Source organism: Tenebrio molitor, chromosome 9 (genome assembly GCF_963966145.1).
Source record: "Tenebrio molitor chromosome 9, icTenMoli1.1, whole genome shotgun sequence".
In the NCBI taxonomy this organism is placed as follows: domain Eukaryota; kingdom Metazoa; phylum Arthropoda; class Insecta; order Coleoptera; family Tenebrionidae; genus Tenebrio; species Tenebrio molitor.
In genome coordinates this window covers 17,977,301-17,993,347 of record NC_091054.1, presented here as the reverse complement: position 1 = coordinate 17,993,347, position 16,047 = coordinate 17,977,301, and positions in this window count along the sequence as shown.

The following is a 16,047-nucleotide window of genomic DNA, read 5'->3' as shown; positions in this document are numbered from 1 at the left end:
TCAAGCTATAATTGCCCAACTATCACAACAGGAAAGGGCTATATTGGAATTTAGAAATAAATGGATGGAGTCGGAGTTAGAGTTGAAGAAAACACGGATAGAGATGGAGTTTGAGTTGAAGAAAACACGGATGGAGTCGGAGTTGGAGGTCCTGAAGACAAAGAATCAATATCTGGAACAAACTGTTGTAAGTTAATATGATTTGTTGGGAATTAATTTAAAATTAATTGTCATAGTTACTTTTAGACACAATTTAATTGGGAAAAACTTCAGCGCGCAGGCCCCATTAACGTGAGAGGATATGTTGATTATTTCGATCGGAATATGTTGATGTTGAAGAGTAACATCAAGGAAAGAAGTGCCCGATTCGTAGGGTTCATAAAAGATTAAAAAAAAAAAGAATTACAGCAATGGGGGTTGACGGTACTTGGATTTGAAAAACAATTCCCAAGGTTCTATGAGAAACTATGTTCTAATGCTCACCCGATATTTACTTCAAGAAGTAGGTTGGTATTGTACAAAGGCGATCTAGAATTGATAGAAATCAAAATGTTAGGTTTCATGTGGCAAGCGCAACAATTACCTCCACAAAATTTCTTTATTAAAAACGATGAGAACTCCGAGGAAACCATAAATGTATTTGAAATGTACAAAATAAAAGAATAAAATCATTTTGAAAATTATTTTCAAGTTCTCATTAATTTCGTTTTTGTGATATTTTTTGTTCTTGACAAGATAAGTTTGTGATTAAAATAATTGTAACTTCTTTTAATAACTGAAATTCTTCCTCAGCAAGATTAATTTCAAAAACTTGATCATTTATTTTAGAGGTATAAAGTTTTCCATTTACATAATATGTACAATGAATTATTCATTGCCTAGTAACTAGAAAACAGGATTATTAATATATGTAGTTTCCAATTGATAGATTTTTCCGACGAAGTAAAACACCCTGTCTGTAAAATTGATGTAAAAACTATATTTATTAATGAATTAGAATTATCTGCGATTTTCCCCTGCTTTGAAGTTTGTACTATATGGGTCTGTTCAGCACAAGAGTTCAAATTTAAGGTCAAAAATAGATGAAGAAGATAAAATTTATTTTAAAAGAATTATGATGTGAGTTGGAAAGTTTGGTGTGTACCCAAACGGTATACACTTCAGAAAATGACTGAGTTTTTAAGGTCATTTAAAAATATAATATTTCAAGTAAAAGAGTAAAAATATCAAATTTTAAGAATTTATCTAATCCCGTGGGATAAATGACACTTATCCCACTCATTTGAGTGGAATAAGGAACTTCATTACCGGACGCATTTCATTACTCCACTCAGTGGGATAAGTGAGCTTCATTACCCCACTCAGTGGGATAAGTAAGTCATTATTCCACTGAGTGGTGTAATGAAACTGGCAGAAATAAATAAGATTTACCTTTTTTTTTTAATTCGGGGCGGTCTTAGATAAAATTTTGTACATAACACGTGGGCTAAAGCATATTACAGGAAACTCGTGTGATTACAGATGAACTCGGGCTAACGCCCTCGTCATCTGCAATCTTCACACTCGAATCCTGTAATATTGCTTTTATCCCACTAATTGTGTAAATAACTATTATACAATAGAAAATTAATTCTTTCTTATATATTCTCACATATCATTTACGAATAAAATAAAATAGATCTAAAAATGTTATGGGCTCATTAAAATTATTTTTAAACTAAAAAGAAACTTGATTTTTCATTGGATAATTAAAATTAATTTTTATTTCATCATTGTGACTAACTTGTGACTATTCTTCCATATCTCTCTAAATAATTAAGTCTACCTAAAATAATAAAACCTGAAAATATTTGTTGTTGGTCTTCGATCGAAATAAGGTCGTCTAGATCTTTTTCTAATTCTTGTATAAAATCTTGTGATAATTCTTGATAGCATAATACAGTGAATAAATTACGTTTGTTTTTGAATGCACTAATAAATTCTTCTGATAATTTTTGATAACGTGATATTTCGTTCCAGTCAACTGTATCTGCAAAATCTTTTATAAGATCTTCAGATAAATTCTGATGGAATGATATATTTCCCCAATCAACTTTTAATCTAAATTCTTTAATAAAATTTTCAGATAATTTTTGGTAGAAAGAAATATTGTTCCAATCATCAATTTCTTGACTGTTGTTTCTCATATCATCTTCTGTCATTAAGTCAACTTTTCTCCATACTTTTTCTTTAACACTTAATAAGAGTTATCATCTGAGTCACTTGAGTCAGAGTTTTCTTGATTACAGTTAATTATATCCATAATTTATAAGAAAAAAAGACTTTTACTAATACAGACGTTGAATCAGTTTTATTATTTGATCGATAAGACCACATTTAAATCCGAAAACTGTCAAGTCAAATTTATCAGATTTAACTAATGTATTGGAAATATCATCAAATTCATAATACAGTTTATCTTTAAAGAAATATAAATTTCTATATCTGAATGCTCTGCTTATATTTGGAGGTATTCCAGCAAATAATTCTGAAATTTGGCCATTTTTCTTTGATCTAAACAAACACTCACCAAACTCAATGTATAAGACTTTATCATAAAATACATAATAAATAAATAAATAAATAAATCTTTATTCGTGTCACTATACAAAACCTGTATTTACACTTGTCACAAAAAAAAAGTATGATACCTATACCTACAGGTGTCTCAAAAATGGCGCCCAATCTCTTGAGGGGTTAAACTATTTGAAGAGTTGAGTTTAATTTCGTTGTGAATTTTTTTTCCTTTGACTATTTTCTAAGTTATACACATTTTAAAATAAGCAAATTTGGCAACATCGGTTGGTATGCACAATCAACTAAACCACTTCTCCTTTGAGGTCAATGTTGCCACTGTTATTTTAGCGTATTTTGGTAGGTCATTACTCTAAAAAGAATTACTTCGGTGTTGTTCCACTACCTAAAGGGGTCTTGGAAAAAGTAACATTGTAAAGTAATTTATAATTCAGCTGTAATATTTGGTAATAAAGGAGATACATCTCTTTGAAATTACCATATTTAAGAGCAAGTTATACAAAATCTGTTGGTCCGATCAAAATTTGTATTGAGATTTACCTTCCCAGACTTCTATTCTTTAAGACCCTTAGGCGATTGGGCGCATTTTCGAGACACCCTGTATATATATAAATGTACCTATGTATAATTGCCTATGTGCCTATGAGTTTTAATTCTAAAAAACTGTCCTCAAAAAATTCTTGTAGTGTATAGTAAGCTTTAGAAATTAAATAGCTTTTCAGCAGTGTTCTACATTGTTTATTTTGTAGATCACGAAATTCAACAGGCAATGTATTGTAGAATCTGATGGCATAGTAGTTTGAGGAAGTCTGACATCTAGTTAATCTGTGTGCAGGGATCGCCAGATTATTATATATATGAAATTCTTTCAAGAATTTATATTTTTTTATGTTTTCGCAAATATATATCAATGATCTGTATATATATAAACTTGGCAAAGTTAAGATTTGCATCTTTTTAAAGGTATCTCTACAATCGTCCCTGTATCTTAATCCACCTACAATTCTAATTGCTTTCCTTTGGTATGCAAAGAGTTGTTTGCTAATTGGTGAGTGGCCCCATATTAATAACCCATAGTTAAGATGAGAGTTGATCAAAGAAAAATAGGCGATCCTCAGGATGACTTTCGTAACCGTTTCACTCAGGCGACGAAGTATATATATGTTTTTTGATATTTTGCTAGCTAGATAAGATCCGTGGTTTTGCCAGGTCTAGGTGCTGTCTAGATGCACTCCCAGGAACTTGGTGGTCGTGGCCCCTACTTTTTTTAAAGTGAATAATACTGTTTCTGTTTTGGTGGTATTTAAACGTAGCAGATTGATGTTAAACCAGGTAGCCGCCAGCGACTGTGCTCTATTAATTTTAGTAAACAGGGTTTTATGCTCTGCACCCGGAATACCCAAGGTGGTGTCGTCTGCGTAGAGTGTTACATCTGTATCACTAAAGGTGGCAGGGAAATCATTTATATATATTAAAAAAAGAAGCGGCCCTACTATGGATCCCTGGGGGATGCCATGTTTTATTGTCTGTTTATTTGATATTTGGTTGTTAACAGAGACATACTGACATCTATTGAGTAAATATGAGGTAATAAGGTTTATACTATTTTTATGAAAATTATAACATTCAAGTTTCTTCAGTAATATATTGTGAGAGACACAGTCAAATGCTTTTGTTAGATCCAAGAATGATGCGATATATGACTTATTTTTTTCGATGGAAATGATTATATGTTCAATGTGATTGAGAATGGCCTGTTCCGTTGTGCGACCCTTACGTTAGTTACAATTTTGTTATTACTGATATTAGGTAGCTTGATTTCTACATAGATGCCAGAGTGATCAGTGATACCCAAATTAAATGGCTTAATGTTTAGTTGTTCCTTACTAAAGTTAGTGAACATGTTATCTATAGTATTTTCGTATCTTGTTGGAAAATTTACACATGGATACAAGTTAAAGGACTTAAAAAGATTTAGCACAGATTTTTCGTTGTTACCCAAGTTGTTAAAATGGAGGTTGAAATCTCCTATAATTATAATTTGATATTTTTTATTGACTAGTTTAGACAGAAGACTTTCAAGGATCTCTGCAAATTTGTTGAAATCTCCTAATGGAGAGCGGTAGAGTGTTATTAAGACGGAATTTATTTTTTTGGTGTAAATACCTGTCAGTTCACATGTTAGTTCTTCAGAGAGGTTGCAAATCCAGTTGATCTCGTCGTAAAGACTATTGTTTTCAATTAGTTGGAGCACACCAGACACCACCATGCTGGTAGTTGCTTCTAGCAAAGAAGGAAGCCGTTTTGTAATTGTTTATACCGGGTGTAGAATTGGTTTACGAGACATAGGAATTTACATGTAAAAATAAAGAGTTTCAATTATTGGCTCCCCTAATAATTTTATGCCAAAATAGTTAAAATGAAAGTTAGATAGAATTAAAAATACTGTCTAATTCCACTCTTTGTTTTTTTCTAACATCTTGTGGTACTGAAAGAAAAGCAAGAAAGGAGTTAATACAAAAATATTAAAAAGTAGCACTAGTCATGAAATTTGACTTAAACTATTATGTATTTGTCAGATGGTTTTTCAATTATTTGTTGTTATTGTCTTTTAATTTGCCCTTCAAATGAAGTCGTACAGAACTACAGGATGAATGAAAAGGTATCTTCCATTAAATGCTCAAACTTTTCTACAATTCTTCCAATTGTTTCTGTGGCAGGAATTGATCGGTCTGGGAAACCTGAAGCAAATGTTGCTTGGAAGTTGTTTAAAAAAGATCCTCCATAATAACATTTAAAGAAAGAAATACAATTTCATGCTTAGTAGTACTTTTTACTGTTTTGTGTCAACTTTTTTCTTGCCTTTCTTTCAGTACCACAAAATGAAATGAGAAAAAAAGTAAGACTAAAATTAGACAGTAATTTTAATTCTCTCCAACTTTCATTTTAACTATTTTGCCGTAAAATTATTAGGGGAGCCAATAATTGAAACTCTTTATTTTTACATGTAAAATCCTATGTCTCGCAAACCAATTCTACACCCGGTATGTATATTATCACATTCACTTGGTGAGAGCCAATGTTCACTGATGCAAATAAAGTTTATTTGAGAGTTTTCAATTAATGCTTCTAGTAGTTGGAGTTTATTCCTTAGACACTGGATGTTACTGTAGACAAGATTTATAGATGTCGTGTTTGGACCCGATTTTCGATCGTATTTGTTGTGCTGATTTGCGCTGTTCTTTCCAAATCCTTTTATTTTGTTTGAGAAGTTTAAATCTCTGTCAACACGTATAATATTGTAGTTCTCAATTGATATATTTTCGTTGGGGGTATCTTCGTTGAGGTTAGTTTCTGTTAATGACATTATATCTATCTCACGCTCTTCAATTATTTCAAAATTTATTCGGCATTTTGTCTTCTTTGGGTATTTTCTGCCCTTTGAGGCGAAGAGTTGACCTTGATGTTGCTGTCTAAAAAATGTTCCCCTTTCCTAAAATCGAATCTGCTATAGCGTATCCCTCTTGGCCAAAAATTTTTGTCATAGACAGCTTCTTTATATGCACCAATGAGGAAACATTTATTGTCAGATTTTTGATAGAATGTTTGTAGTTCTTTAACGTTACATTCTGAGCTATCACTTTTTAGTTTCGAGGAAATATGCTGTTTAACCATATTCTCGGTTACGTGGCTTTTTGCACCGGCGATGAACAACCAGATTTTCTTGTTTTTGTTTTCTTTCTTACCTGTACCAACAAAAGCTTCGCGTTTATTAATGTTTTCATCAGATTCACCGATGTTGTATTTCTGTCGCGGTTTTCTTCGTTGTACCGTCTTAAACTTGGGTTCACTTGCTGAGTTGTTATCTTGATTTGAGTCACTTTGAGATGATGTATGATTTTCCAGATTGATTATTTCATTCATTAAGTCCTGCTGTTTTTTTTTGTATTTCAATAAAAGAAGAGAAATTTTGTTTCCGTTGACTGTCGGAGCCATTCTTGGAACTCTGTTGTTTGGCGTTAATCGCTGCTGATTTGTTGGTTATGTTATTGTTTACTTGTGACTGCAGATTCAAATGGTTGGCGATAAGGTTTTTGTTTTTTGTTTGCGCCTTATCGGGGTCGACGCAGTTTTGGCAAAAAGTTCTAGAATTTTCATGTGGTAGCAATTCCTTAATTGAATCTACTTTTCTTGTTAAATCTTCGATTTTCACTTGGAGATCCTCTATTACCTCTATAAGTTTTTTGCTCACTGCGTGCTCGGTTTCAATTTCGTTATCGACATGGAGTATTTCATTTTTGTTTTCTTCATCGTTCACATAATCACACATAAGCTGTTGATCTTCACAGCATATTTTTCGATTGGCACAACTCTTATGGCACCATTGCTGACACTTTACACAATATACGCGCTTTTTAACTGTAGAATTAGCACATATAAAGCAGAGCGGTTTTACCTCCGACTCTTTCGTCATGTCGGCGATAGTCGACATATATATGTTTTTCCAGAATAAGTTCTAAATATTGCATCAATTCTTTTTCCTTTTGGTATTCCTAAATTTTCAATAGATTGACCATTGTATCCACTTTTAACATTAAAACTTGGAAAATGAATTAAATAATATAAATTTTTAACAACTATTAAAACATCACCTGAAAGTCTTTGATAAATATGCGAAATTTCTTAAAAATCTTCTGGCAAAAAATATAAATAATCTATAATTAATTTCGGTTCTTTATCATAAGTCATGTCTTTTAAATTGACTAACCAAACATATTTCTTATAAAAAAAACAGAATGTGTCGTAAAGACGCACGATAGAAGTGAAACTTTTGTATTACAGGGAAACATTGTAATTATTCTTCAATCACTTTTAAATAGCGTATTCACAACAAAATTGTATATTTTAATGAAGAAAATAAATTATAAACAACGATAACACTAAACAATATCGAAATGCGTAACTCATTGTTCATTTTTAAGCCTCCAAATTAAAGAGAGTACATTATCGATAAATGTCGTGAGTGTGACAAAGACAGAAGTATACACAATTTTAAGGGATGTTTGTATCGTGTCAAACAGATTAACTTACATTTAAGTGAGATGGAAATATTGGCGCAAACGTTGTGCGAGACACTGCTCCCACTCGGCAAGAATGCATCTAGCGCGTGGCCAAAGCACGCTCCACCGCTAACTCTTTAAGCAGTTTAAGCGCGGATTTTAAATATTGAAAATTAAAACGCCGACTACACCTGACCTGACCTGACCTGAAAAATGATGTGACAGCGTCCTTATATCGAAAAGAACTATTATTTTGCACGTTTGAACCTGATATCTGGGGCCGCCACAATTTCTGATCACGCGCCGGCGCAGCTGTGCCAGTGCTTTGGCTACGCGCTAAATGCATTCTCGCTCACACTCGACCCGATAGTGTTTACCCCCACCACTTTTCGTCACACAAAAAGGTTGCCGATCAGAATTTCAAGACCCTCCCATAAAAAGTTTCACTTCAAAAATATACATATGATGATTTGCAATTAAAAATGTATCAATTTCTTTATTAAAATCACATAAATTCACCAAAGGCTCATGAGTCGAAGACGAATTACCAACTGTATCTTTAACTCCGTCTTCAGGGACGCTTTGCCAGACTTTGCTTACAGTAGGTTTAACTGTTGTTGTTGTTGTTGGTATTAATTCATATTTTAATCGTTCAGGTCGTCCATATAAATATTGAATTGCCCACATATCGTCTTGAGTTAATTTATCAATATCACCTTTATAATAGGCGTACATAATTGAATTATTATTTGCAGAATGTTCAATATCTAACATGTGTCCGATTTCGTGTAAAAAATTAGTATAAAAATTAGTCTGACCGTCAGGTGTATTGCCTGATTCACCAAAATACCAATTTTCTGATTTATCAAAATGAATTCCTAAACATTTATCATTATTTGGAAAGAAGCCATGTGCTAAAACATTACCTTTTCCGTCAAAACTGCTAGAACATATTCCTCTTTGACACCGTGAATTATGATTATGTTGAAACAGCGTATTAGAAAATGAAATAAGTATGTTCGGTTTAACACTATTGTAATTAAACTTTAAATTTGAAACAGATTCCTATTGATCAAAGGCTTTTTGTGCTAATTCTTTTATCTCGTTTGTAGCTAACGAAAAATACCATGTAAGATTTGTTTTATTCCATTTTTGATAATTAGAGAGCGGATAGTCAGGCAAGAAAAAATGGCGTAAAAGGCAAAAAAAAAGGCAAGAAAAGTACCAAAAATGGACAAAAAAGGCAATTTATTTAATAAATTATTCTTTATTCAAAAAAGCATTCAGATTATACACACTATAGAAAAACTTAAACATCTACTTTCCACGAAGAAACCAGGTATTTTTCTATATTTTCGGGCAATAAATTTTGCCGTCTATCTGATAAAATAGTTTTATAATGCGAGAACGATCGCTCAACATCGCAAGATGTTACTGGTGCAAATTTTAAGGCACTTGTTTGTTTAATAGTTAAAGGTGTTGTCCCTACGCCCTCCCTATGAATTACAGCTACATCCATAATTGTTTGAATTCCAGGATTTCTGGCTAGCACGTCCTTTAGTTTCGTCTGGATCTTTTTACCCACATCACCGGAAACTTTTTCAACAGCAAGTTTAGCATCCTCAAAAATATCTACATATTCAACCAAAGACAAGCCACGGGTCTCTAAATCTTTTATTACTTGTGGCAAAGTTGAATAATGTGTTTTAATAAAAATTAATCCACTTTTTACCGCATTATTGCGAAACGCTGCTTGTGATTTTGCAATGGTCTGTGCAGAAGCTGAATCAAAAGCATCCACAACCTAGTAAGAGTTAAATAAATTAATCGACATAATGTGGAAATGTATTAGTATTACCTACCTCTTTGATTCGATCACTTAAATTTTTGTCCAATTTGGTCCATTTTTCAACTTGGCACGTTTTCACCGGTGGCATTTTGAAATAGCACACTATCACTACCTAGCACGGCACTACACACGGCACAGACAACAAAGAAATTAGAATGAAAGAGAGCTGGTAAATTCGGCTCCTTTTATATACACTTTAATCTTGGATTTTAAACATTTTAAAAGCCGAAAACCCATTAGGCGGCGATAAATACTTACCTCAATGAACTCATTGTTTAGTTCCAGGTAAAAGAGGATTATTGGTCCGACAACTATGAAAGGGACAATGTGACGCTGAAAGGTACTAAGAAATATTTAATTTTAGGGAAAATTAAAAAGCAATTAGGTGGTTCTTCCAAAGCAAATTTCTTGATAATTGAAGTTTGTATTTTAAATTTTCTTCTAAATTCAATAAATCTGACCGAAAAACACCAAAAAAGGCAGAAAAGGCATCTTTTTCTTAAAAAAGGCAAATTTAGAAAAAATGCATGAAAAAGGCAAAAAAGGCAGGCAAAAGGCATTTGCCTAACTATCCGCTCTCTATTGATAATGAACTCTATAAGCTGTTGGATTATCTTTAACGCCACATCTAGGTTTACTGATAAATGCAAGTGTTTCTTGATTTAATGTTCCATCAGTTGGTAAATTACAGAATTCTTGAAACCTTATTAATGCTTCATTGGTATGCGAAGCACTAGTCAAAGACGTTCCAGATAATAATGATCCATTACTCTCTAAATACCCAAATTGTTCTAAATATCTTGTAATATTAACATCATCTGAACTTTTTACAGTAGTGAAAAATAGGAAAAGAATAAAATATTCCATTTAATAGAATAAATTCGTGGACGCTGTCGACTCATGGACAAAGCGATTTAAATATCAAATTGAACTAATGGAAGATCTTCAGAAGTAATTATATTACAAAAACAATCTTCACAATCATTAGAGTTGAAGATCATATTATTTCTTTGCAGAAACACTATTTGTTTTATATCAAGAAAATATGAAACTCATACAACTTATTAATTTTTGTAGAGTCTGAAAATAAGTCAACAACGGATAAATATAACTTCAAGTGTCCCTCTAAAATAAAAAATAATCCATTAGTTGGACCAACATTATCTGATTTACTTATAGAAGTAATATCATACCTCTTATCAGTCTTTAAATCAAATAATTTAATTTCTTTTGGTTCTGTCATCGGCTTCGCCTCTGGGCTGGCCTTGCCAGTCATGTATTTGAAAAAAAAATTAATAACCATTGAGTCCCATTTTCTTCAGGTATTTCTCAACCGAAAAATATTTTAAATTATTAATAAAATCTTTTTCAAGCAAATTAATTTCAATTTCTGTGCTTTTCTTAGCATTAAACAAATGCAATAATTCTGAATAAAACTTGTAAGATGATTTATACTCCTCAATACGTTCATTTAGTTTAACTGTTGTATTGAATTGATTATCTAAAATTTCTATTAATACTGATAAAGGAATAATTGCAAAAAGCGGGGGCAAAACTATTCCACCTAAAGCAGATGTTGCAAATAAAGCTTTTCCAAAGGAAGAACATATTTTTAATATTAAAAAATATTTATAACTTTTACGATAAACGTACATTCTTTTTTGTAAATATTCTTTCATTTAATAATAATATTTTATTCTGGTTCAGCTATAGAAAATTAAATGTAAAGTATAATGTATTATTTTTCATATGATCTTTCATTACTTTACCATCATTAAAATATATTTGGTATAAATAATTTTCACTTTTCGTTTTTAACAATATCTTCAATATTATCTGGTTCTAATGTAATTATTACTCCACCATTTTCTGGCTCTAAGTTTGTAAGGTTAATAAATTTTGTTTCTTCTATTATTTACTTATGAGCGAAGCGAATCTTTTCTCATTTAAACTACACGGTATCTGTTTAAAAGAATATAATATATCATAAAAATCTTTGCCTCTGTTTACATTAATTATTACATATGTATATACAGTAATGACCACATAATACAGAAGAATTCATTTGCAATTGTGTGCTATTCCACACAATATTTTTTCCGCTACTTAATAAATATGTTTTAATTTTTTCTGGTGGAGAAATACCAAAACTGTCAAAGTATAAAATATTTCTTAAATGTGGTTTGTTTATGTAACATACCCAGTGTGAGCCAAAACAATTAGAGGGTTGAAAATTAATTATACCTGATTCATCTTTTTTAATTTTTTTTCGTAACATATCAATTGCAAAAACACCTCGAAATTTTCGCGTAGTTTCATGAGGTAAAGCCGAATTCTTCTCATTTTTCGTAATATCAGATATTTCTATATTACTTAACCCCTTTTTCCTATCAATTTTATTCCTTGTCCATATGTCTTCGGCTTCGTTGTCTTTTTTTTTTATTGTTTTTTTATACCATCTCCAAAGGCTTTTTGTGCTAATTTAGTACCTGTATAACCAGCTGCACCTAGTCCCAATGCTTTGGCTACAGCTAACGCTGTAGGAATTAAAGCAGGTAAAAATCCACCTATATCTGTGTTGGAGAAAATTTGATATTACAGTATTTTTTTCTCCTTTTTACATTTTTTAATTTCATCAATCTGTTTTTCTCTTAATTTAATAGTTTTATTAAGTCTTTCTGTTAAATCAAATCTTATATTACAATCTATTCTTTTTTCTTTACAACTTTGGAGTTTTTTTATTTGATTAGGTGATAAATATACTTTTTCATGCCGCCGGCCGTTATCGACGGTTTTGCATGATTCAAAATCCGCCGGGAACGTAAAATTCCCGGCCTAGTACTTACAAAAGTGACCTTGACTAGAGAATGGGCAGGCAGCATTGAACGGACTCCGTTTCGGCGCAGGAACGCGAGGGTCGCGGGTTCGATTCCACTTGTGAAACAAATTTTTAACTTTTTAAAAATTATTTAAATTTGTCGGCATGAAAAATTTTGTGGATTACACGTCCAGAAAATGTTTTGCGAGTGCTCGTGTTGCTTCGCCTCGGCTAAACCGCCTCGGCTACGCAATATCACTCACACTCGCAAAATATCATTTTCTGGACTTGTGATCCAAATAACTATATAATCATTCATTGTCTTTGACTCAGCATACAGCATAAGTATACAGGATGTCTCAAAAATGGCACCCAATCTCCTAAGGGTCTTAAAGAACAGAAGTCTGGGAAGGTAAATCTCAATACAAAATTTGATCGGAGCAGCAGATTTTGTATAACTTGCTCTTAAATATGGTAATTTCAAAGAGATGCATCTCCTTTATTACCAAATTTTACAGCTGAATTATAAATTACTTTACATTGTTACCTTTTCCAAGACCCCTTTAGGTAGTAGAACAACACCGAAGTAATTCTTTTTAGAGTAATGACCTACTAAAATACGATAAAATAACAGTGGCAACATTTACCTCAAAGGAGAATTGGTTTAGTTGATTGTGCATACCAACCGATGTTGCCAAATTTGCTTATTTTAAAATGTATGTAACTTAGAAAATAGTCAAAGGAAAAAAAATTCACAACGAAATTGAACTCAACTCTTCAAATAGTTTAACCCCTCAAGAGATTGGGCGCCATTTTTGAGACACCCTGTATATAGTAATTAACATTTTGATAATCTTGTAATGTCCAATTAACTTCTAGTTCAGATGATTTTGTTTTACTAAATAAATTTTCATCATTTTCTTTTGTTACATCAAAAGCAACAACTAAATAGAGGTTACAAAAATCTTTATAGCTAACACACCTACCTTCATCCAAATCGTTTTTATAATTACATGAGAGGAATGCGGCATACAAACGTTGTAAATCCTCATTATTCACCTGATATTCATGAGGAGGATTTTGGGTACCATTGATTTTAATATTTATTCTTTCTAAATTCATGTTGTCAAAAATCATCATTGTCTTGGTAAAATTATCATTTCGTTCGGCTCTAGAAAAAACTATAAAAACTCTAGATATTTTATTTTGATTATTTACAACGCGCCAGTTTCCACTTCCAGAAGACCACAAATTACTACGGTAACAGTTAAGTGCATTCCATCCACAAAGAAAGTTAGATTTGTTAACCAATAATGAAGATAATATTTTTTCAGTTTCTAGTGAGGGTTTTGCTATTGGGATCCACAAACTAATATCAGATATTTCATAATCATAGTTTCCATCAACTTTGGCGTGTAATATATTTTTCACTCAATTTTTACGTAATTCAATGCGAATTTTTCCATTCAAAACTTTGTTAGTCTCGAACAAATCGAAAAATTTTAGATAAAGGAATAGATTTTGTAATAGTTTTTTCATCTTTTGTTAACAACCATCTCTCCGAATATCCTTTATTGAATGCCGAATTATTTGTGATTTTTGAAACAATAGTTTTTATATCAACGTCTAAATCTTTAAATTTTTCCGATTTATTTTGCGCATCATATTTATATTGAGATGTATCTGCTGAATCTGCTGTGTCTGGATACCAACATAATTGTGATGCTGAAGTATCAGATACATCTCCTGAAAATTCAATCAGATTTGAAATTAACGTAGCAACACCCACATAATTTGTTTCTTCTATTAATACCTCTTCATAGAATAACCTCACATAGTCAAAATCATTTATCCCATTATTTGATATAGTTGCATAATTATTTGGATTGTTTTTAATTTTAGATTTGACAAAAATATAAGCACCTGATAAATGCTTCCATCCGCTTATGTTAGTTTCGAGCGTATACGTTCCAAGTTCTTTCACATTGATATTACTTTCTCTTATTTCATTGTAAGTATAACTTTTTGTTGATTCATCAATTACAGGCATTTCAATCAATACGCCATAAATTGTCCACAACATTTTCCATTTATTTAAATAAAAAGAAGTCTTTTAGAAAACCTCAGCCTTCAGCAGATTTTTAATAATTTCCTTTGATTTTTTAGTTAATCGATTCGTTTTGCTCATGAAGACCTTGTCCGAATTTTTTGACATGTTCTTTTTTAATCCGTCGCCTCGTAAATGTTCATTCAACGATTTTTCTTTCATTTTGTTTAGAATAGGATTTATAATTTCTTCTTTATAAGTAGAAAACCGCGGTGATTTTACGTATGTAGACGCTATATTTTTAAGCCCTGAAGTTACACCTTGAATGATATCCTCTTTATTATTTTTCCAAAAAGGTTTTAATATATTACGATATAAAAAGTCTAATGCAGGTATAGCAATTTTTTTTATAGATTGAAAAATATTTCCACCTCTAATATCTCTGTGATATTTAAGACCAAACCCATATTGACAAGTACCATTTATTCTACAAGAAAGAATCAGACAACGCCTGCCCGGAGTCGAAGATGATTACTATATTGTATTTTTTATTTTTGTGTTTTTAATTTTTTTTTTAAACATTCAAAATCTAAACTAACAGAACATGGATGCCATTGCTCTGCTCCATTTGATATATAGTGTCTTGTGTTTTTTCCTTTTGTTGGTAGTTCAACAATTGTTTTTTCATATATATGTACTATTCCGGACACGGAATCTTGGCCAACATTTTTTTGACATTTCTAAAAAAAATGATGTAAACCAATCATTAGTGTCATTAATAAATGACAATTATTAAAAATCACTTTGAAGTTTTTCTTGTGACATCAAAAAAGCAGGGAAATGGCATCATTATCGAGTCAAAAGTTGGGTTATATTCAATAAAGGCCCGTTCACACATATTTGTCAGCTAAATGTCAGTTGTGGCCAAGATTCCATGTCCGGAATAGTACATGATTCAACATGTTGATTATATTTTTCTTCCTTTTCAAATGATCTTTGAGATTTTTGACACAAGTAACGTTTTCTATTTCTTTTTGTTATTTGACCTTTTAATAAAGCACTTACTTAATTCCTACAACATGATTTTTTATAAATTAATAGATTAACACATTTTCTATCTTTATAATTTTGACTTGGATATCTAAGTTCAATGCTATATGTATCATCTTGCTTTTCTTCAATTTCATAAACATTTATTGCAATATTTAAAAACTCTTCATTATTTTTTAAATTAAAAAAAAAAAAAAAATAATGAAGAGTTTTTAAATATTGCAATAAATGTTTATGAAATTGAAGAAAAGCAAGATGATATTATATTATATTATATTATATTATATTAAAAAAAAATATAACACAAAAACCTTAATTTAAGACGCAGATGTAAATTAATTTCTGTCCAACATCCTCTTAAAAGCGTGGACAGTGGATACATTGACAGTTTCAGGAGAGAGTCCGTTCCACAAGGTGAATGTTCGATTTGTTAAGAAAGACTGTCTTACCACACCTTTAAAAGATTCCTTTTGAGTTTTATAATCGTGGCCACGAAGTCTCTGATCGAGAGCAAATTCAAGGAAGTCACCCATACAGCCCGGAAACAATTGATGTGCAATTCTAAACATTTGAATTAAGTCAGCTCTGTCTTGTCTCCTGCATAAAGGAGGCATTTCTAGTCGGAGCTCATAGTTCAGTTTCCTTAAAT